Consider the following 726-nt stretch of genomic DNA (forward strand, 5'->3'; position numbering starts at 1 on the left):
CCCTAACCCCAAACCACAACCGTAAACCCCAACCAGAATCCCACCCGGACTCAACCTCAATTTGAACCCCGATCCCCAACCCCAAACCTGGAATCCCAACCCTGAAGACCAACCCTGAAACCCATACCCGAACCCCAAACACAAACACAAACCCTAACCCAACCCCACCCCTAAAGCCGGTCCCGAATCCTCAATGCCAACCCGAACACGAACTTTAACCCCAAACCCTAACCTGAACCCTAATCCTGAATCCTAACCCCAAACCATGAACCCTAACCCCAACCCCCCATCCCTAATTCAACCTTCCCTAACCCTAACCTTAAACCCTAACCCTTAAACCCTCACCCTGACCCTGATGCTGACCCTTTACCCTGACTTTATACCCTGACTTTCATCTTTATTCTCTATTTACTCACCTTTTATTAACCCTGATTCTGACCCTTAATCCCTACCTTTATCTTTTACTTAACCATAACCCTGAATATCACTGTATACCTTACCCATCCTCATCCCATCCCCATTAACTTATTCTGGACACAGCCATAATTCTTTAAACCTATACCTTTCCCAGTCATATAACATCAATACAACACAAAACCAGGGAAAAAAACATATTTGTATCCCTTTAAATACAGATCTAACAATCTTCCAGAGAATACAGCGATATTAAACCAAAGCACATTAAAGAAACACGCACTATAAGCAAGTCTACCCCAGACATTCAAG

The sequence above is a fragment of the Panthera uncia genome (genome assembly GCF_023721935.1).
Source record: "Panthera uncia isolate 11264 chromosome E2 unlocalized genomic scaffold, Puncia_PCG_1.0 HiC_scaffold_19, whole genome shotgun sequence".
Lineage (NCBI taxonomy): Eukaryota > Metazoa > Chordata > Mammalia > Carnivora > Felidae > Panthera > Panthera uncia.